Source organism: Pithys albifrons, chromosome 5 (genome assembly GCF_047495875.1).
Source record: "Pithys albifrons albifrons isolate INPA30051 chromosome 5, PitAlb_v1, whole genome shotgun sequence".
Lineage (NCBI taxonomy): Eukaryota > Metazoa > Chordata > Aves > Passeriformes > Thamnophilidae > Pithys > Pithys albifrons.
This window is the reverse complement of record NC_092462.1, coordinates 19676122-19697413: the sequence shown is the minus strand read 5'-3', so window position 1 is coordinate 19697413 and position 21292 is coordinate 19676122. Positions and strand designations below refer to the sequence as shown.

At 42.8% G+C, this 21292-nt stretch overlaps 1 protein-coding gene across 5 annotated transcripts in view; it reads left to right on the top strand.

Annotated features, from left to right (window-relative positions):
- The first annotated feature begins 13659 nt into the window (after positions 1-13659).
- Positions 13660-21292, top strand: part of GPRIN3 (GPRIN family member 3) — a 30903-nt gene continuing 23270 nt past the window's right edge. The window contains exon 1 of one of the 5 annotated variants that reach the window (XM_071555852.1): positions 13660-13766. The gene's annotated coding sequence lies outside the window, so the exon portion shown is untranslated. The other 4 variants (XM_071555851.1, XM_071555850.1, XR_011697878.1 and 1 more) reach the window with 4 other exon arrangements.

Genomic DNA, 21292 nt, shown 5'->3' with positions numbered 1-21292 from the left:
CTGGGGACATTCCAGTGGAAAACAAATTCTGTGGTGACTCCTGAAACATGATATTGGTGTCTCCTGGGAGCAGGGTACTTCTGCATATACATGCAACTTAAAAGAAATTAGAGCTAATCTGCAAGGACTACAGCTGAAAATAACATTTACCACACACAAATCAATTTTTCAACTACACTGAAGATATTAGAAAATAATTCACTGCCTTAAATATTCTGTTTTGAATAGTAAGCCATTCTCTAGTAAATTTTAATGGCCACAAGCCTCTCAAACATCACAATATTCTGTGGAGTATATGGCTTGTATGGTAGTTATGTCAAAGACAAGTGAAAAACAGCAATCTGGCAGTTAATATACTATAGATTTATGAAGATTATTATAGTTTAACTTACATCTCTCAAACACATAAGGTTGTGTCACAGCTGAGTTTTTCTTTATGAGTCCCTTAACTACAAGAATGTTTTACAGAGAGCAACACAGTAAATCTTTTATTTTGGAAATGGATAGGTGATAAGAATGTCAATTCATATTTATGCTTTTTTCTCCTTGTAAAAAGGAAATGTGTTTTATACTTAGGCAAAGATTTGATCTAAAAAGACTCCTGTAAATTTAAATATTTTGTTATTTCGATGATATAAAAACATCATATTTTGCTGAAAGTGAGAAACATGCATTCTTTCAGTATTGCAGAGGTATAAAAAGGTAGCATTGAGTGTAAATTAATTAATAATTGTTTTTGAAAACTCAGGAATCTTTTCTGACTGATTTACATGTGTCTTCCCAAGATCCAGCCTGGCTCATTTCACTATCTTGTTCCCTGCTCGTTACAGCTTTTGATACCCAGCAAAAGGAGGGCAGTTTCACAACTACTTTGTGGCAGCCACCAGCTTCACAGGGCATCAACATCTGGCAATGTCACCCTGTGAGTCCTCAGGATGCTCCCTTAACTCAGAGCTTTCAGCTTCAGGCCATTATGACAGCTTTATGACTGCTGAGGATTGCTGTGTCTTGCCATACATTTTGGATCAGCTTTAAGGATTTCCCTTTTGCTAAAGGCAGATCTTGCCCACTATAAATTGCCAGAGATTCATTGATTTCAGTTTACTGATAGTGACTGTTTCTTAAAATATTAATCCCAGTTGGCCTCACTTTGATGAAGATGCTGGCTCAGAGCACTCTGGCAGGATAAACAGGTACAATTCACTCATTTAAATCCAATATGATTATAGCTCGGGGACTAAGCAACAAAAAAATGGGGAGGTCCAACTCTTTTGAAGCAACCAGTCACACAGCATGAAGATGTAGGTGTGGAAAACCTTAGCCTAGGTTATCTATTTCTCTGTGTGTGTCTGTGTGTTCATGTATATAACCACAGAAAGCATTGGCCTTTAACAGCTGAGAACTTTGCATGTTTTTTCATCTACTATATGGAAGCAATAGAGGAAAGAGAATTTTTATTTGTCGTACACTCTCACTACTTTTGCATCTTGTCCAGTGACCACATCCAGGATCTCACATCAGCAAAATCTGATGATGAGCCGGAAGGCAGGACTAGTCCCAGGCCTCTGATTTTGGAGTGATCCCAACAGGATGCCATAAAGAATAGCAACTGATTCATAAATGCTTGGCACAAATAGGAAAATATGGGAGGGTGAAAGGTGCCATCACATGAGGGTTGAGGTCATTCCCAATGGGAGCATAGGGAACTGTGATACAGTGGAGACCTGTCTTTGTGTTTAATAGTGCTGTCAATTTAAAGAGAGGATTTTGTGGCCATTCTAGAAGTAGGAGGCTGGCGGAATTGGCAACTGGATTTGGGTAAAGTCACTAGACTGTCCAGAGAGTTTTGTCAGGTGGAAAACAGTTCTGTGCTGCTATTTGACAACGGAACATGGTGACAATATGTATCCCATAATACTCAGCAGCTGCTTCATCAGAGCACAGCAGGACAGATTTTGACATGCTTGTTCTGCTGTCTTAGCAAATGGGTGACTTCCCTTTGTAAAACCCCAGGGCACAAGGCTGCTAGCAGAGCCACAGTAAGAAATCTGAAGATTTTCTCAATGTAAAACCCATGCCACTCGTAGTGCATTGCTTTTAACATTTCTATTTCCTGGGAGACAGTAGACATTAGCACCTTAGCATTCACAGGTAAGATCAGTCAACCTTTCACAGGAAGAATGAGGAAAACAAGCTGCTCTAGCGAGACAGAGATGCATGAGATCCTCGGCTTGAGCTGTCTGGCTTCTTCCATGTGTGCCTTGTGGGAAGCCCTAGAGAATCTGTCAAATGCTCCTATCCATTTAATGTCATTTTCTATATGATACAAGTTTCAAGTAGTTTGTATTTGCAAATATCAAACCTGCAGGTTTTGTAAAAAGTTGACTGACGACATGGCTACCGCTGATTTTTGTGCCTCTGGCTGTTTCACACAACACTAGCTCTGAAAAAGCAAACCTAGACTGAGTCTTCTGTCAGCTCTGGTGATCACAGTACTCAGGCATGTCCTACTACACTGCAAGCTTGGCAAAGAAGAAAAAAATTGCTGAAAACCTAACAGTCCTGTTTTACAGAGAGCTATCTCCTTTGCTCCACATAGCTCCCAATTCTGTTATACTTGACCAACTGTCCTGTTGTTGTAGTTTGGGATTATTATGTAAATTCTCTCCCCTGCCACTTAACTGCCCAGGCCAGCGGTTAACAAAAGAAGCAGTTAACTGTTGATGGCTCGGGTGGGGGCAGGTTTGTCTCTTTTGGTTGTTTTTTTTTTTGGATATTCTTCCCAGTCTTGGCTCAGCGGAACGCGGGAGTGGGGGCTCCAAGGAGGCAGGCTGCCCTGCTGGTTACTGCTGGGGTTTTCCTGGCTGTCTCGCCGCTGCCTACTCCGGACTACTTTTCGTGCCACGCTGCTGCTGCTGCCTGCCTTGGATTTGCTGCTGGTTGCTCGTACCTTTCTGCTTCTTGGACGGGGAACACAGGGGGAAGAGACTGAGTCCATCTGAAAGCCCACTGCTCCTCTGTCTCGCTGGAGAGGGACTGAAACTCACTCTGCAGCCAGCCGGGCTGTGACAAGGACACTTAAGTATAACCTTTTCTCCCGGAGGAAAACCTGCTGGGTTTTGTTGTTGTTTTTTTTTTTCTTTCTCTTGTGGTGTTGGGGAAGTGGGTTGCACTAATCTGTTTACATATATATATATATATATATATATATATATATCAGTTATCCTTCTTGTATTAAAATTCCTTTTCTTAAATTTGATAAAGAGTGGTGTGATTATCGTGGAGGAGGCCCCTCCCCTGCTTGTGGGTAAAACATTTTGGTTTTTTTTCCCCTCAAACCAAGACACCTGTAGAGAGAACCAAGACCCTAAGTGTTTGACTAACATCATGAGGGAGACCTATGATCACGCTCAACTGGATATAAAATAATGTCAGAATCCAGTGCCCTAACCACTGAACCACTTATGTCTTTGTCATATATATATATAAAAAAATCTTTCCCAAAGCACTTGAGCCAGCCTTAGTCATTTGTTAGCCTAGAACAGATTTATACTCAAAAGCACAATGAGACATTTGGAGTCCTGCAGCTCCAAAACACTCACATTTCCGTGCCAATTGAGAATATTCTGGTGACTAATCTCTAGACTGCAGTGAGGCCCACAAGTGCATCTTTAACCATTTTTTTTCTAAAACATGCAGCCTCTCAAATACTCATGTAAGTAATTTCTTTCTACTTTACAGGTTTGGTTGGTGGGGTTGCTTTTAATGCGCTGGTGGTTTAGTGTGAGCAAATGCCTTTCAATGTCTTTGGCTACACTACACATACAGCGTTTTAACGGTCTTTAGTTACACAGAGTAGCATTATATCTTCAGCTAAGAAAAATGGCAAATAACAGTAGTGAGGAAATAAATGAAAGACAGAGCCAAGCTTGTGTGTTCTAGACAGTGTATTTTCTAAAATATCACATCCTTCTGGAATCTGGAGGGTTTCACCACTATTAGTACCTCTACAATGTTTCCTGAGGCCAATATAACAAGATTTACATGTGGTGAGGTTTTGGTTTTGGAATAGTTTTTTTTATTGACAGGTATAACCTAGGAATTAACATTTTTTGCTTTTCTGTTACACCATGGCCAAAAAAGTGAAGTTGTCTGGTGAGCTATAATGTCTGACTTTATTTCACAAAGCCAACAGTGAAATGCTTTTTCTTCTGGTGCTGAAATATGCCTGAAATGCTTAACTTAACTTTCACAAAAAATAGTCTTACCTCTGCTATCTGCAGTAGAGAGATGTTATGATTCTTACTCCATCTGGTAAGCTACACTGTAAAGTGCATTTGTATTCATGGCCAGGTGAGAAGATTAACATCTGTTGACAAAAGCTTTGATACTGTCTTCAAAAGAAGAGGTCAGAGATACCTCATTCTACCAGTTCCAGAGGGAAAGGACAGAGGAACTGACTGGACTTGGGCACCTAAATGACATGTTGGGACAGAACTGGAAGAGGAGAGGTTATTTAAGCTTGGCCTGTGGAACTGGGAAGTTCTGTAATTTAGCCCTGATGTGTGATAAAAGGAAGATGGTACTCTGAGCATCTCATTTTGAGTTGCCTTGAATGTGATGACAGGCCTTACATATTGGAGAGAAGTGGCTTGCTTTTTCTTTTTCCATTGTTCCTCCAATCTTGAAACAGCAGTTTTTAAACTGAACTTTCACAGAAAGGAAAAACCCCACAGCACACACCAAACATCAGAGCTAACTTTTCACCTAGTAAATGGGTAGTTGGAGTACCAGGAAGTACAGGAAGGTTCACTGCTGGACTGCAACTAAGCTTCACAAATTGGCCCCAACATTCATTCATTCTTTCATTCAGACTGCCCAGGGCAGTGGTAGAGTCACCATCCCTGGAGGTATTTAAAAGACACGTAGATGTGGCACTTTGGGATACAGTTTAGTGGTGGGCTTGGCAGTGCTGGGTTAATGGTAGGACTTCATGATCTTAAATGTCTTGTCCAACTTAAATGATTCTATGATTCTTAGAAGAAATAGCAAGTCTTAGTGGTTTTTAAATTACTCACCTTCTAGAGCCAAGCTAAACTCACAGACCATCAGTTTCTTAATTCAGAATGCTCCTAATTAATCAAAGTTTCTGTCAAAAAGCAATGTGACATTAAATTCCCATCAGCTATAGATGGTAAAATACTTTTTTTCCATGCTGAAAATCATTCAGATATCAGTAGGCAAGATAATACAAAATGATTAGAATCAGTTTCAGCTACTTCTCCCTGCCCTTTTCCCTCGTTAACAGGATGCTGAAGATTTTTTAGCTCAAAGACAAGGTCAAGTTCTCCTGAAATTACATTCTGGGATGTTGACCTTAAAGGGGTAGTAAAACATTTGTTCATCTGCCATCTGTGACTTACTGCGTGATTTTTGCCTTGTCCACTGAAATCAGTAATCACCTAGAGACTTCAGTGTCAGTTGTGTTGAGCTCAAAGACAATTTTTGACAACATGTTCCTTTAGCGATTAGAAAAATACTTTCTTGCTCTGCAGCTGTGAGACAGGAATCTTCCAAATCTCCCCATAAATACTTGAACCAAAGATATGGTTTCTATGTATTCAGATAAATAGAGCAGCTATTGCCTGTTTCTGACACTAGTAATGTTACTAGAACTATGGCTGGGCAAGTGATCTAATAGATGTGTGAAAAGGCAACAATCTGTAAAGATTTGACTTCCTTATTTTAGATAAAACAACATAATAGGTAGATGACTGAGAGATAAATTAGGATGATAGATACAATGACACAAAGAATGCCCAAGAGGAAGTAAATCAGATACTTTTATACAGAACTCAGGACTAATGTATGCACAGGCAAATTCAAACATGATAACCACGGATGTTGTTTCAAAAAGCACAGTTGCATCACAGAGAGTTGGGACCATACATCAGCTGAATTCTGGTGAAAATCAGTGAATACATGCAGGAAACAGAAGCACCTGATTTTTATTTGATCAGCCATCTGGAATTACTGTAAGGCTTTCTCTTCCAATACGGTACTTACATGTTTAGAGATCACATTAACAAGTGGTTTCAATCCAGACTTTCTTTTGTTTTGGGGCATATGGTTCTGTACTGACCTATGGTATATATAGTTTTTCTTGGGGGTATTTTATATTCTTTAAATTTAAACAAGAGCCTTTGCGCTCATCCTCAGTTCTTTTTATCTCTACTCTCTATTGTTCATGGTACTTATGCTTCATGCTTACCTTTCCATAATTTATCTATTCACCTTGCAGTACCTATTACATTTGCTATTTATTTCATCTGCTGTATGAATCAGCATAAAAATCCAAGTAGTAGGGAAGGCAGCTGTGAGCCATAAACAGCTTTCTTTGGTAGTGGTCTGGGGAATGGTTCTTTTGATTACATGAGGAAAATTTTCTGTCTTGTGCAATGAAATGTGAAGGTATGAAAGCAGCTGTAGTAGCCCTGCCAAAGGATGTTCCCCTTTGGAATAACACTTTGCACGGCCAAGGAAGTAAGCCGAACTAGACTCATAATCAGAACAGTTTCTTGAACTCAGTGAAGCTGTACAAACTGTGAGACTGCCCCATATCACAGAACTGCATTGGAAGAGTCTTTCATTTACCTTCAGCATACATAACCACTCCTGAAAAAATACCTGACTGATTTTCCTTTTTTCTAAAATTCTAAAAACGTCAAAGGCTTTTGATATATACATAATTTAAGTAGAGACGGAGCTCTGAATCCAAAGACCCCATGTGTCTGACACTGCATTAGCTTAATTTATTGTTCACACTAGGCAGTGGTTGTCTGAGCAGACAGATTTTCCAGTCGTATTGTTTGACATCATTACAGTTGAATATGCACCAGAATACCATGTGGTGACTACGTAATAAATCAGCTCATTATGTCTATAATCATTATGATTATGTGCTGTTCCAGGTCTCAGTTTTGTTGACATAAAAGGAGGTAAACAGTATAAATTACTGACTCATCAAATCGTTTGTTTTAATTTGTTGAGAAGGGAGAAGGTTATTTTTCTGTGTGGCCTGTTCCACATGTAGAAACACAGTAATGAATACATAGAATATGCATTAAATGGGAACAGCAGCATGTGAAATTGATCATACCCATTTGTACTACATAGAGTCTAAGAGTGAAAACATGTCATAGCACATTGACCAAAGGTTCCCATCACAGCAAAGTAATCACAGAATAACACACTACTTAGAGGTTAGAAGGGATCTCAGAAGGTCATCTGGTCCAATCGCCCTGTTCAAGCAGGGCTACCTGGATCAAGTTGCCTGGGACTACATCCAAATGGCTTTGGAATACCTCCAAGAATGCAGACTCCACAGCCTCTCTGGGCACATGTGTCAGCACTTGGTCACCATCACAGCAAAGCTGCCTTCCAGATGGGCAGTCCCAGCATGTACCAATGCCTGGGGTCATCCCTCCCTGCACTTCCCCTTGCTAAAATACTTCAGCTTCCTGTGAACCCATATCTCCAGACCATTGAGGTCCCTCTGGGTGGCAGCACAACCCTCTGGTGTATCAGCCACTCTAGTTGATCTATGCCACCAGCAAAGATGCTGAGGGTGCACTCTGTGCCACCATCCAGATCAGGAACAAGGATGTTTAATAGTGCTCATCAGTGCTCATCCCTGTGATATACCACTAGAGACTGACCTACAATTAGACTTCTCACCACTGATCACCACCCTCTGGGCACATCTGTTCAGCCACTATTTAATCCAGCTCAATTTATCCAGCCCATATTTCATGTTCGCTATGAGGATCTTAGAGGAGTCAGTGTCAAAATCCTTCCTGAAATGTAGGTAGATGATAATCACGGTTCTCTCCTCATCTACCAAGCCAGACATTTCACCATAGAAGTTTATCAAGTTGGTCAAACACATCTTCCCCTCAGTGAAACCATGTTGGCTCTCCTGGCAACTGTCTGATCCATCATGTGAGGCCTCACCAGGGCTGAGCAGAGGTGCAGGATCACCTCTCATGATCTGCTGGCAATGCTCTTCCTAATGCAGCCCAGGGTACCCACCTGGGCACACAGCTGGCTCGTGGACAGCTTGCTGTCCAGCAGGACCCCCACCTCCTTCTCTGCAGAGCTGCTTTCCAGTAGGTCAGTCCCCAGCCTGGGCTGGTGCATGGGGTTATTCTTCCCCAGGTGCAAGACCCTGCAATTGCCTTTGTTGAACTTCAGACAATTCTTCTCCTCCCATCTCTCCCACCTGCCAAGGTCCTTCTGAAGGGCTGTACTGTCAGTCTAGGGTATCAGACACTCCTCCAAGCTTTGTGTCATCAGTGAATGTACTGAGGAGGCATCCCTCCCTTCATCCAAGTTATTGATGAACAACTTAAGACTGGACACACTATCAACCCTTAGGGAACACTGCCGGTTACAGGCCTCTGGCTAGACTCTGTGCCACCAATCACTACCTACTTGTCCTTGTTGCCATGATCATTCAAGGATAATTGAGAGTAACCTTGCAATGACATCAGCCAGGTCCCCTAGAAGCTGTGGGTGCATCCCATCAGGGCTTCTAGGCTTGTGTATGTCCAGTCCGCCTGTCTAACCTGAGCCTTGTCCACAATGCTATGTCTTACCTGCTACAAAGACCCCTAGTCTCAGGAATCTGAGATTTCTGAAGCCTGGTCTTGCTAATAAAGACTGAGGTGAGGAAGACATTTTTACCACCTTTTCAATGTCCTGTGTAAAGAGGTCCCTCATCTCATTCTGCAATGCGTCCACATTTTCCCGAGTCTTCCTTTTGTTACCTATGTATCCATAAGAGCCCTTCTTGTTGTCTTGGACAGATTAAATTCCAGTTGGGCTTTATCTTTCTTAACTTCATCCCTGGATGCTCTGACGATGTTACTCATCCTTGCTTCATCTCTCTGTATGCTTCCTTTTTGTCTGTAAGATTGTCCAGGAGCATCTTGTTCATTCATGCAGAAATTTTGCCTGACTTCCTCCTCATTGGGATAGACTGCTCCTGAGCTTGGAGGAGGTGATGCTTGACTATTAACCAGCTTTCTTGGGCCCCTCTTCCCTCCAGAGCTTTATTCTACGAGACTCTAGCAACCCGACCTTTGACAAGGCCAAAGTCTGGTCTCCTGACATCCAGGGTTGTGAGCTTGCTTTTTACCCTCCTGCTTCCCTTCAGGATCCCAAACTCCCCAACTCCACCATCTCATTGTCACTGCTGCCTTTGACTTTCACATCCTCATTGAGCCTCTCCTTGTTAGCAAGTATGAGTTCTACTGAGCATCTCTCCTCTTTGGCTTCTCTGTCACTTGAGTGAAGAAGTTGATGCACTCCAAGTGTCTTCAGGATTGCCTATGCCCTACAGTGCTGTTCCTCCTGTATATATTGGGGTGATTGAAGTTCCCCATGGGGACCTTCACAGCAGCCAGGAGCAAATGCTGTCAAGAGGTGCATGGCAAGGGTCAAAGACATTTTCACAATGCTGTAAAAATTCACTTCCTTACATATTTTTAACTGAAATTTGACATAGATGCTCTAGGTACAGCACCTAGCTTATGAATTCACAGGGTTTCAGAACCACCATGAAACAGAAAAACACCCCAAATATTGAATTCACTCACAATGGCATAGTATTTGTTCCATGCAGTTTTCTTTATATCCCTTTTATTAGTATTTTTATAAAGACCATAATGCTTAAAGGAAACATTCTTAAAGGAAATGTGACCAAGAAAACCTATTATTTCTAGCCATAAACTGTGTTATCAGTCCCAGTCTAATGATCCAGGAGGGTTATTACTGTGGTTAAACAGCGCATCCATTTGTGAGATGCCCAGTACAGCCCATTAGGTATGTGAGAGGTTAAGAGAGAGAGATGCTGTGTAACATGTGGAATGAATATTTACTCTGCTCTGCTGGTTATACGGAAAGAGCACAATCACAAAACACACACTTCAGGTCACCTTGTCTATAGTATAGTTTTCTTCCTTGATATATTTTCTCTAATGACACAGCTGTCAACTCTCATACCGGAGGACTTGCACCTTTTTTGCCTCAGCTCCTAGTCCCAAATAAACGTTCATCCAGTCATTCACTTGTTTTTCACATTAATGGGAGGTAAAGTTGTGTCTTCACAAAAGTATACATGCTAAATGACTGTATTCACAAATTTGCTCTTCATTACCCTTTTCCTCTCAATCTTAAACTTAACTGGGAAAAGTTATGCTTTATTTACTTTTTGAAGTATTCTTAACACCTTTTCCTAATGAAGACATGAAAGATGCTGCATTAAATAAAAAACTAAAACAAAATAAAGACAAAAAACCAACAATCAAAACAAACAAACAAAAAAATCTTCTACACAATTTAAATTTGGTACTACTGTCATCAAAACTCAAAATACCAAAATACGTTGAGATATATTGTGGAAGCAGTGCCATAACAACAGGCCTAATCCACACCAACTTAAATTTGCCTATTGCTACTGAAGTAAATAAAACTACACTAGTTCAGGCCAACCGCACATCTTCTCACTGTTATACCACTATTCATTTGAATAAGTCATCACCTCTATATTTTTCAGCCACAGCATTTACATTTATTTAGCCAGATAGTGATATTGTTTGAAGATGAGATTTTAAACTACTCTACAAGAAACATCAAAGACACTGCAGAAGTGTGGTTGTCATTCTGATAGTTAATTGTACTCTGGCAGCTCCTAGAAAATCCAGGCTCCTATTGCCCTGAGCTCTGGTCTAACACATATTGAAAGATGAACACTCTGCACTTAAATTTATGCTTTCACCTCAGTCAATACTAGCAAGTTAAAAAGGCTGAATTCTTTATTATTGTCAGTATTAAGACCTATGCACACAATTAATTTTAAGCATGTTTTGTAGACTTTATTTAAAGAGATATGTAAAGTACTTAAAGGTAAGCAACCATCTATGAGCTGCTCTCTGTATGAATGCTTTGTGCATTAAGATCTACAAAAAGTTAGCATAAATCAAATGCATATATTTGGAGATTGAAGCAGAAAAAAGGATGGGAAAACAGTAAACTGGTCATGACTCACAGGTGATTAAGTGAGTTAAAAACTCAAGAGAAATAATTCAGAGTAATCAAAATATCTGGTTTGCACTGATATGGTGACACATTGATGTGTTGAGATGTGATGACTTGTTTAGACTATCAAGATAGGAAAATTCAGAGCTCGTAACAGGGTTTAGAAAACCATTTAGAGGTCTTTAAAACCAATATTTCATGACATAGCAAATGAACTGTTTCATGCTAGATTGTTGCTCAGGGAAGATTGAAGGATGTCAGCAAAAAAACAGGTATGTGAGAACAGTTCATAAAAAAGTGGCCATGCCCTGAGTACACCACCTTAACTGATTTCTGCAATAATGAGTCCCTTTTAATATCTCCTCTCGGCTGGGCGTGGGAAAAAGGTTATTAGTTGAGCTGTATTTCAGTCATATTAGTGTCTTCTTTCCTCTTGGATTTCCCTGTTCATCAGATGATAACAAGTAGACCCAGTGCTGAGACATGACTGCTGAGGGGAGCATGGATTCTCAGTAATGCTGTATAGAGAGAAGAAAATTTTATCTGAACTCAGCAGGAAAACAGTTGGGCACAAGTTTTAAGGTGCATGGGCACGGAATGGCTTGGAGCAATTCCCATTTTTTTTGCCTCAGAAGGACAGTTGCTCCTTTCCCACAAGTTCTGGGACTGAGTCCTCCACAGGCTCTGAAAGTGCTTCACAGCCCTAAAATAATAACCCTAAACCAGCCCACAGAAAAGCTTCCCAGTCTTTCCAGCTGAATGTACATGATTCTTATTGATGTGAATTTCAAGGCTGGATTGTCAACTACCTCTCTTACAAGCACTTGAAAATCCTACCACGTTTTCATTTCAATTAATCTCAAAGTTGGTTTCCAAAGAAGAGGAAAGTATTATCTGTAAATACTTAAGTACCTGAAATTAGCAAATGGTTTCAGAGCTAAATAAGGTCTGCCTGGAAACAAGCCTGAATCTCACCTTTCTCTGGCAAGTTATTTCTTCCTGGGCAGGTAAAGGAATAGCTTTAACATTTTTCAGTGACAGACATCGGTGAAAAGATGCAGAAAGGAAAAGATGGCTGTAGGGTTTTAAAGCTACATTAAAGTACACCAGAAGCTTGGCTAGCTTGCAGAATTAATTGAGCTAACTGAATGCCAAGACTGATTTTATATCTTAGGCAAAGAGGGGTATTATTAACAAAAAGGGTCTCTCTTAACAATACAGATAAGGAATCTCATGTTTAGGAAAGTTTATGAAAACAACACTAACTGTTAATTGTTCCCTGCTGAGCAGCCCCTGAGGTCCCACAAAGTCCTTGTAGCAGCGAGGTCTGTAAGTAGTGATGGCAACCTCTTCATAAAAGTACAATTGGTGTGACAAAAGGAAATTACATCATCCAGCCTTTCTCCTTCTTTATCAAAAAAGGGGAAGTTACACTGTAGTCATGTCAATGGTAGCAGGATTAATTCTAGGAAGTTTGGCAATGTTGCTTTAAAAAATAGGTCATTTAGTAGAGTAATGAAAAGGAGTTGAACGCTGACTCTGCCAGCTTGACCTTGTATTCCTGATTCAGACATGAGCAGGATAAGGACCAGGCTCTATTTAGCCTTCCAGAGCAACAGAAAAAAACAGCAAGATTGTGAAGAGAACAACATAAAGAAGAGCTGGTGGGAAGCCTAGTACTGTAAATCTTCTCCTGATAGAGTCTCACACTCTCTTCACTCTGATTTCCTTCCAGTGAGGTTCCCTCACGCTTGAGGTGTTCAGGCTCTTAATAGTACTGCTGATTTGGTTTCGGGACATGTGAAAAAGTGGTTATTGTTGGTGAATATTGAAACTATCTCTTACATTTTCCATGGTTAAATAATTGTTCGAAAGCCATGCTCAGAAATGCTGTTACATAAGTATGTGCTGATCTTAGTGGCAACTGTTGGGCAAAAAATTACATATGCTGTGGTGAGATGTTTTTCATGATCACTTAACCTGTGAGTTGAAGAGATTTAGGATCAATAACTGAGTTAGAGGGTGTTTGGCAAATCAGTGAATAAAATCCAAGTCCATGCATATGGATCAAGGGAGTATGACCTATTGATATCTACGATGAGCAGAGATAAAAATGATTTCATTAGGTCCCTTAGTCAACTGTTCGTTTTTCCCTTCAACCTTTTCCATATTGCAACAGAATCCTCCTCAAAGCCTGTTCTATAGCTTTTTAAAATACTACTCTTATTTATGCCTAAAGGATGGCAGAAGAGTTAAAATCTTGCCAGTTGAAAACCTGTACTTGTCTTGACCCTCCAGGCACTGCAGAACCATTTCCTGTGATTGCAGCAAAGAGAGATAAAATTCCACTGTGGTGGGAATAAACCGAAATTAGATCAAAGATTTTCAGATAATTAGGATTTCCAAGCCAAAATATCTTTCACTGCTTGCATCTACATTTTTTTTCCCAGGCAAACAGGGGAGTGCTTCACACAGGAAGCCAAATTTGCCTATCAAAAACAACAATCCAAACTGGAAGCGTGACAAGAGCCGATGCGCGGCTGCACACGCTGCAATTCCCCATGCAAAGCTAGACCACCCGGCGGGCAGGGGGCTCGGGAGGTGCCTCGCTGGCGGCTGCGGACACGGACACACTTCCACCGCGGACACATGCCAGAGTGGCACAGGTGCACGGAATTGCTGGTTTGGGATGTGAGTGTCTAGCTCTTCTGCCGTGAAGCTGCTCAAGCTCGTAGTTTTGGTTTGGAAGCTGACGCGGCTGGTGGAGGTGGCACTGCCGAGCGCTGCCGGGGGCTGCCCAAGCCCCTGGTGCAGGGTAGGAGCCGGCAGCTCCCGCGCTATAAAAGCCAGGCGAGGCCGGGGGTGGGGCTGGCGTCAGCGGGAAATGTCTCCCCGGAGCCAGGTACGTGCCCGCGCCCTCCGCGTCTGACAGGGCTGGGGCGGGGTGCGGGTCCGAGCGCAGCCCGGGGGGCGCCGAGGTGCCGTCCCCGCAGCCGGGAGCGGGGCTGGCGGCGGGGGAATTGGGGCGCTCCCGCCTCCCCGGGCCGGGCTGAGCCGCAGCTGCCGCCCGCTCCCCGGGAGGCGGCGGCGGAGCCTGGCCGGGGCCGGGCTGCCTGAGCCTCTCGTCGTAGTGGGCACGAATCGCCTCCCTCCTGCGGAGCCCTCCTCCCTCCCTCCCGCCCTCCTGCCGCCGCCACACACCCCGAGGAAGGGCTTGTTTTCCTGCTCGGATGATGGATTTCTCCGCAAGGTCGTCCCTGCCCGCGGCGGCGGTGTGCCCGCGGCTCTCCGGGCGCCGCCATGGAGGTAAGGGGTGGGGGGACCGTGAGCACCTCCACACACACACGCACCAGCAAATGTGTGCGGCGCCGGAGAGGAGCGGGTGGGTGCGCGGGCAGGTGCCCGGGGCCAGGCGGGGGCTGCCCCGCCCCTCCCTGCCCTGCTCGGCGCCGGGTGCCGGGCGGACCGAGACGTGCCCGGGAAGGGCACTCCGAGGGGTCGGGTCGAGCCGTGCCCGGGGAGGGCACCCCGGGGGGCCGGGCGGTGCCCCGCTGCGCGGCGGGAGGGGCTGCGGCCGCCCCGCCGAGCGGGCACCGGCGGGTTGGGGGCGGCCGGGCCGGGCCAGCCCCGAGGGCGCCTCTCTTCTCTGCGGCGCTTGGAAATGGCTTTGGCTCCCGCGTGCTCTGAGAGCGCGGAAAACTTGAGGACAAAAAAAAAAAGAAACGATGAGGTGCCCTGCTCGGCCGGGACGTGGGGATGCGCGGCGTGGTCGCCACGGCAACGTGCCCGCCTTGTCGCAGCACGGAAGGTGCCCCGGAGGCCGCTGGGCAGCCCCGGCCCCCCGCCTTCCTCCTCCCCGTGCGGGGACACGGCGAGGGGATGTCCCCGAGGCCTTTCCCGGGGCGAGGTGCGGGGACACAGCGGCGCGGGGGTGATGGTGTGACCCCGGAGGGTGTCTGCGGAGCCCAGGGCTGCCCCAAGCGCGCTGTGCGGGTTTCGGGCCGAGAACGGCAGGACGGCCAGCTCGGGTGGCGAGCGGGGATGTGGCGGGGCAGGAGCATCGCGCCGTGAGCGCTGTCCGGGTGATGCCCCCGCGAGAGCCGCGCCAGGAGGGGCGGGGCGGCCGGGAACGACTCCCTCCCTTACGGACCTCTTTCTTAGCCCGCTGAAGGTGGTGACAAAACTGCTGATGATCTTGCCAGCTTTTGGTCTGTGGCTTGTGTTGTCCTCATTCAGCCTGTGTTTTGTGCCCCATACAGGCCTTGGCTTTGTTAAGGCTTCATTCCGTCATCCTTCTTTTTTCCGAAGGAAGATGACAGTGCTGGTGGTGGAGTTACTAGAGTCATAAGGAATTAATATGATCCCATAGTCTTAACTTCTTCCATAATATAAAGCACAGGCTATTCCCCAGTGATTCCAAGGTCTGGCCCACCAGCCTCTTTAAACACTCTTGATTTAATGACTTCCAACGATGGAAATTGACTACATTCCTGGATAATTGGCTCCAATGGTGAATCTCTTCGTTAAACATTTGCATGTCTTTTTTACTTTGAACTTCTCTGGCTTCATTTTCTAGCTAGTGGATCTTGTCTTGTCTGTCAGATTAAATAGCTATCTAGTTTCAGATCATCTCTCTGCTCAAGTGTTTAAGGGCAGTAATTAAATAGCTACTTAACGTTGTCTCTGATGAGATAAATAGACCTGACTCCTTTGGTCTCTCCCTGGAATGCAGATGCTCCCCAGGAGAAACATCTGGGCTGCTCTTCTCTGAGTCCCTGCCACTGTCCTCGCTGGCCACCGGCACTACACAGCGTGTTTCAGAGAGGCTCTTGTTAATGTCACGTGTGGAGATAATAACCTCGTGCTCAGTATTCCCTTGTCTATTCACCCAACGGTACAAACTTTTCTTTCCCACGACTACACGGTGGGAACTTTTGTTCTGTTAGTTACAGGCAGTGATCCCTGCATTTCTTTGCGACACAGGGTTTTCTCAGAAGCTGGTTGCCTGCCCTGTAAGGGGCACTTAAATTAAATCTTCTTGTATGTATAATTTTGGATCTGCCTGTATTAAAAGAGATTTTTACCTCTTCCTATCACTTCAAGCCCACGGAGGCTGCAGCTTGGGAATCAGAGGAGACCTCTGGTGTCTTCTAGAAGTCAAAAGAGTTCCTTTTCCTGGGAAAGTCTGTCTTGGTAGCATGTGCTCCAGATGACCTTAAAGTTATTTAAAGTTTACTGGAGAAGTTATACCTAGTAATATACAAACTGCAAACTGAGAGTGCCCACTACAGTGAATTCCTTTTGTAACTGCTTTTGTTTGGTTGTGCCTCCAAGTATTGGTGAGAGAGAAAGAGAACTGTAAATACCTCTACTAGGCATAATGTCTAGGCTGACACATACAGTTTAATTATGTTAAAGAGTTTTACTTGGTCTGAAATATGTTTAACCTTGGATTTATAGCTTCCTCTAGAAAGCACAGTGTCTGAAATATGGGCCAGGGGTTGGTGGGTTTGATAGGATAATGTCAGTTGTTCCAGTAGCTGAGATCTCAAATCTCAATGAAAGGTTGAGGCTGAATAGTCTGAAGGCACCTGCTGTGCGAGATAGTACAAAATAGAGTTCTTTGAAATGGTCTCTTTTGGTTTAGAGTTTTTTGTTTGTGGTGGGTGTGTTCATAACCTCCTTGACTTAGCCTGTCTTCAAGCTTAATGCACAGTGAGGGAGAGTGATGTAAGAAAGGTTCAAAAATTACAGAACTGTACATGCAGACCATCCCATAAAGCAAGGAGGATATGATGATTTGTGTGAGTATGGTCTGTTTACATGAATTAAGATAGCAGGTCTCAGCCCTTTAGAACAATCAAATTGTCTTCAAAATGCTAAAATTAAGAAAAGTACATTCTGATTGTGTAATGACTTAAATGTCAGGACAATGAGCATTCTTGAAATTTTATGAGGAGTTTTTTATTGCAAGTCCCTGGCAACATCTCTTCAGAAGATTTCAGTAAGTAGTGATGGACCTTTAAAAGGTTTGAAAAGTTATTAAAGAGCTCAGACACCACATCTGATTGAATAAGGTGACACTGAGGTTTAGAATTAGAATTATTAAGAATTTTCTACAGGCTGGTGTCAGCATTTTAAGAATTGTTTATCAATTGTTTATACAAATGTATAAATTTGTATATTTCAGTGTGAAATTTTGAAATGTTATTACTTGAGAAGTGTCTTTCCCTCACTCATTCAAACTCTGTTTCTATCCCCCAAACTGGGCTAATAATGTCTTGGGTTTTTTTTGACAGAGGCTTTCCCTTCTCAAGGTCGTGCCTTCTCTTCAGTTCCTTTTGCAATCAGAAGAGCAGTTTCTGAGTTATGATGACTGTCCAGGATCGGCCCAGCATTAAGAACAGTGGTTATTAATTAATCCTATAGGGCCAAGACAGACAGACAAAGGATAGTATATTTGAGTCTCAGACTTGCTGAAGACTGTCCAGAAAGTGCTAGGTTAGTTAGACAGATTTCTTTAGCAAAATATGTTGGCAGTAGTAAAATTTTTCAGATTTGGGTCCTCAGCTGTTACTGCCACCTTTATTTTTAGCAACATAAACCCCCTCTGTCAGATGCAGCCACAGCTAAGGAGAACAACATCCTGCCTCCAATTTGTGAAATCGTCATTGATGTAGGAGTACCAGCAAGCTGCTTCCAGTCTCACAGCTACAGAGCAACATTTCCTGACTTATGATTGTGCTTCTAGCAGCGCATCACTTCTTAATTTATAACTCCCACATTAAAGGCAGAGTTGGGATAGACGCTAAATCTGTTGCTTTTGCGGACTTAAGAGCAGTCTTGGATTAAAAGCTGACATTATCTAAGGATATGTAGCAACTTCATAGCTGATAAAACTTTCATAACTGCCATACAGTGTTAATGAACTGGTTCTGTTAGTGCAAAATTCCTTAAAATAATTGTATTGTTGGTGGCAGTATTTTCATATCATTGTGGCAGATTAGAAATGTAACAAAAGTCACGCAGGGTTGTTTCTGTATTAACCTTGGATATAAATTGGGTACCCTCATTGTAAGCCACAGTCCTGTGTGACAAGATACCCAAACTGATTGTGTATTTGGTCTTACACGTTGGATTATTTAGGTAAACATAACCTTTTTGAGAGAACAGAAGAAGAAAGATTAGTAATGTTGCTGGGGGAAACAAAGTTCTGGACATTCCGAATGAAATTAAATGACTGTCCAGTAGGAAAAGCTTTTAAGATTATAACTGCGTACAGTTTACTTTTGCAAATAGTAAGAATAGAAAAGGTCTAAGTATATCTGTTTTATTGCATACATGGACTTTGAACTCTGTAACAGTTCTATAGAAACAAAGACTGGTGCCGATTAAAAATCTATTTGCATTTGATCAGTTACTTATTAAGGCTGAGCAAGTTGTCTCTTGGGAGTGCACAGCTAAGAGTTCACATTTGCAAATGGGCAGCAGATCCTAAAGGGTAGAGGTGTCAGCATGTGCTGAGTAAGTAGGGAAAAAACACAATGCCAACACTTGCAACTCCATGCAGGATGTGGGGGAGACGGGAGAAGGGAAGGGTGGGCACCAAGGGACTGGAAACCAGCATAATACCATTTTGTCCCTATTTGTCCTCTGTCAACAGGGGACACATGTACCTGAGGGAAATAATTAAGTCAAGGGAAGAATGCCAACCATCACAAATATTACAATGAGTTGTGGTTGAAGGGTGCTACAGGTGTGTCCTCAGAGGACAGATTGAATTCTTTCCCCTGCCCCCCCATCTCTTAACTCCATGATCCTGTGTAACAAAACTTGGTGGCAGGTGTGGAAGTTATTGCCACAGCCAATACCAACCAGACATCCAGACAGATATGGTTAGATACTGAATGATCCAGAGAAAAGAGTCTATTATATCAGTGACCCATTACTTCTGTTGTTTATTGTATATATTATTCATTAGTAAAATGTGGTGCTAACAGTTGAGTTTGCTTGTTTCCTTGACTGTTTTCCTTGCCCACTCTGACAGCAGCTCTCTTAGAAGAAGAGGGAATTAATCATGGGGGAAACGAACAGACAACCTAGTGCTTTGTTAAACTGTTAGTATCTGTGCTCTCAGCATCTCTACATACTGTTAGTTTCAGTATCTAACATAGGGGAGACCAGCTCTGAGTCGAGACCAAAAGCTTGTATCACTTGGCAAATCATAACAATTCATTTTCCAAGCTGTTATATCACTATCCTCTAGCTTTGGAGAAGAAATACTCTGCTGAGGGAGTGGAGAAAAGGTTTTTTAGAAGAGTATCATAGGAAGAATGTATTCTGAGATATTTATCATCTCCCTCTCCATGCAACCCTCACAGTCACTACTAAGGAAGCAAACTCAACAAGGACAAAATAGATATAAAGCACATTGCACAGGAATCTTCACTGCAGTCTGGTGATGTTCTGATCTAGGAAGCAGCAGCATTGGTAAGTTTAAAATCAATCATACTGCCTATGGATTGATCATAGTTACATGGTAATAACACACACTGTCATTCGTGTGCCTATACATTAATGCACGTGCACAAATTGAGGGAAGAGCAGTTTCCTCAAGCATTGGCAGTCTGGTAAATTCTGGCAAGAGCTAATAAAGCCATGTCAGTGCTTCAGTTAGCTAAGCTGCAACTATATATTTGTTCAAGTAAAGCATTGATTAGGGCTGAAGTAACTAGTGTAGGAGAGGTTGCTTGAAGACCCTGCATCTAGAAGTATTCTTGTTGTCTGCAAAAAACATGTACCAAGCATAAGGTAGTGGCCTAGCTTTAAAAAGGTAGATCTTATCATTGTCCTTTTTTCTGACCTTTTTTTTCCTGCTAAATGGACAAGGTGTTTCTAAGAATTCTGACAAGTAATCCTTGTTTGTTTGAATTCTCTGTGACATCTGTATCTTGAGATTTTGCTGTAGCTCAGTGATGGTAATTAATATTGTCAGCTCTTCAAAATCATCATGCAATTACCACCAGTTGGCACTTCATCTTGAAAAAAAGGATGGCTTGCTATATGCACATGTGGCTTTCTTCTTATGGAGAAAGTTGAACAAATACTGACTGTTGTGATTAGAATCCCAGATTCTAGTAATGAAAGTATCTTTCCCAGTGATGCTAATGTGCAAACAAACAAAACCCTCAGTTTTTAAAAGTGAATTCAAAAAAGGAAAAAAAAGGTAAAATGAAAGAAGGAGCTGTGCAATTATTTTTACTACTCTTCATGCAAAAACCCCAACAAACTCAGATAGAGGGTGTGAACACTATACTACATTATGACTAATCTTAAAAAGATACTATAAAAAGCAGTGGCTTATCTCACATGATGACAGTGAAGAATTAATTTGGAAATTTTCCAGTGGCCCCAGGACCCCTTACATGCAAGACTATGCCTGCTGTTCCGTGCAATAATCACTAAAAAGCTGAGAAAATTAGTCAGGATGTTATTGTGGAAACAGTGGTAATTTCCAACACAGGATAACAAAGGATCTATGTTTACCTTAAATTTGACAAACAGAAGTCAATTCATTAACATTTATTTGGGGGAAAAAAATAACAATGTGGTGAGGCATAAGTTTTGGATGGATGTTTGGTTTTTTTTTCCTGGGTGAAACAGAGGAGGAAAAGAAGAGTAAACTGGTTACTAATCTGACTTCTATGGGTTTGGGAAGAGATGAGTGTGTGTTGGTAGCAAATAGAGCTGGCGTGTGGCTTCTCTGATCAGGGAAACGTGGTATCTGGCAGCTTTGGAGAGAGCCAGAGTCGTTTGACTGAAAGCCAACCTGACTGAAAGTGAGTTTTCTACTCACTAGCAGTCATTTGTCTTGGTAAAGAAACTATGAAACATTTTGAGGTCCTGGACTGGTGAAGGACTGGTGTTTTACCTCTGGTGTGCTGCCAGTGAGTTACTAGGTCAAAAAGTAGCATGTCTGCTGAGTGCTCAGTGAACAGTCCCTCCCCTTCCATAGGTCCCAGGACTGACTGCAGAGTTTTGCCAAAAACAGGGTCAAACAACAGAGTAAATCTGGAAAGTTGGTATAATCGACTAGATAAGACATCTTCTAGCAAACAGGATGATGTGGGCAAGGCACTTGCATTTTATCAAGCCCCTGTTTCCTTAGACCACTGGAGCTACAATTCAGAGC